Source organism: Anastrepha obliqua, unplaced genomic scaffold (assembly GCF_027943255.1).
Source record: "Anastrepha obliqua isolate idAnaObli1 unplaced genomic scaffold, idAnaObli1_1.0 ptg000371l, whole genome shotgun sequence".
Classification (NCBI taxonomy): domain Eukaryota; kingdom Metazoa; phylum Arthropoda; class Insecta; order Diptera; family Tephritidae; genus Anastrepha; species Anastrepha obliqua.
The window spans coordinates 7,501-10,000 of record NW_026562352.1 but is presented as its reverse complement, the minus strand read 5'-3'; positions in this window follow the sequence as shown (position 1 = coordinate 10,000).

Here is a 2,500-nt window from a genome sequence, read left to right as displayed (position 1 = left end):
ACTTTTTTTTCAAATGCATTTTTAATGTAATAATTTCATATATTACATAATTTTTCTCTTTGAATTGAAATTAATAATTTCATAATTCTATTTTTTAATCATAAATATATATGATTGAAAAAATTTTCTCCTCTTTTCCTTTGTTTAAAATTTAATTTTTCTTATAAATTTTTGTTTTTCTTATTTTTTTCTCTTCATCATCTGTTTAATTTCCTGTATTTATACAAGAAACAAACAGTTGAGGATAATTTCTATGTAATGCTAGTATAGAATATAAAATTTTGAATTCAAAAATTTATTTCTATTTAAACTAACTATAGAAAACCAGGAATAAAATACAATAACACCAATATGCCATAACATGTTAGTATAGAATATAGATTCTTCATATATGTATATATATTCGAAAATTTTTTCTATTTAAACTAACGTATGGAAAACCAGGAATAAAATCATAATATTACCAGTTTAATATGGCTCAAATTCGAGTTTCATATAGTTATGATTCGATTTATATGCTTCAATATCATTGGTTAGTTAACTTTTGATATTTTCATATTATATCACATGCCTTCACCGTGAGTGTTTTTTGCCATGCACACCTCACATTGTCAAAAATGTATGGGAAAAATTCATTTCAATACATTTCAGTTTGATTTGAAATGTCTTTATTATATATTTTAGTGCCAATATGCCAAGGTTATATTCCATAACTCTCTATTTAAACTAACGTATGGAAAACCAGGCATAAAATCACAATATTACCAGTTTAATATGGCTCAAATTCGAGTTTCATATAGTTATGATTCGATTTATATGCTTCAATATCATTGGTTAGTTAACTTTTGATATTTTCATATTATATCACATGCCTTCACCGTGAGTGTTTTTTGCCATGCACACCTCACATTGTCAAAAATGTATGGGAAAAATTCATTTCAATACATTTCAGTTTGATTTGAAATGTCTTTATTATATATTTTAGTGCCAATATGCCAAGGTTATATTCCATAACTCTCTATTTAAACTAACGTATGGAAAACCAGGCATAAAATCACAATATTACCAGTTTAATATGGCTCAAATTCGAGTTTCATATAGTTATGATTCGATTTATATGCTTCAATATCATTGGTTAGTTAACTTTTGATATTTTCATATTATATCACATGCCTTCACCGTGAGTGTTTTTTGCCATGCACACCTCACATTGTCAAAAATGTATGGGAAAAATTCATTTCAATACATTTCAGTTTGATTTGAAATGTCTTTATTATATATTTTAGTGCCAATATGCCAAGGTTATATTCCATAACTCTCTATTTAAACTAACGTATGGAAAACCAGGCATAAAATCACAATATTACCAGTTTAATATGGCTCAAATTCGAGTTTCATATAGTTATGATTCGATTTATATGCTTCAATATCATTGGTTAGTTAACTTTTGATATTTTCATATTATATCACATGCCTTCACCGTGAGTGTTTTTTGCCATGCACACCTCACATTGTCAAAAATGTATGGGAAAAATTCATTTCAATACATTTCAGTTTGATTTGAAATGTCTTTATTATATATTTTAATGGCAATATGCCAAGGTTATATTCCATAAAATGTTAGTATAGAATATAGATTCTTCATATATGTATATATATTCGAGAATTTTTTTCTATTTAAACTAACGTATGGAAAACCAGGCATAAAATCACAATATTACCAGTTTAATATGGCTCAAATTCGAGTTTCATATAGTTATGATTCGATTTATATGTTTCAATATCATTGGTTAGTTAACTTTTGATATTTTCATATTATATCACATGCCTTCACCGTGAGTGTTTTTTGCCATGCACACCTCACATTGTCAAAAATGTATGGGAAAAATTCATTTCAATACATTTCAGTTTGATTTGAAATGTCTTTATTATATATTTTAGTGCCAATATGCCAAGGTTATATTCCATAACATGTTAGTATTAGAATATAGATTCTTCATATATGTATATATATTCGAAAATTTTTTCTATTTAAACTAACGTATGGAAAACCAGGCATAAAATCACAATATTACCAGTTTAATATGGCTTAAATTCGAGTTTCATATAGTTATGATTCGATTTATATGCTTCAATATCATTGGTTAGTTAACTTTTGATATTTTCATATTATTTCACATGCCTTCACCGTGAGTGTTTTTTGCCATGCACACCTCACATTGTCAAAAATGTATGGGAAAAATTCATTTCAATACATTTCAGTTTGATTTGAAATGTCTTTATTATATATTTTAGTGCCAATATGCCAAGGTTATATTCCATAACATGTTAGTATTAGCTAATATAGAATTCTTCATATATGTATATATATTCGAAAATTTTTTCTATTTAAACTAACGTATGGAAAACCAGGCATAAAATCACAATATTACCAGTTTAATATGGCTTAAATTCGAGTTTCATATAGTTATGATTCGATTTATATGCTTCAATATCATTG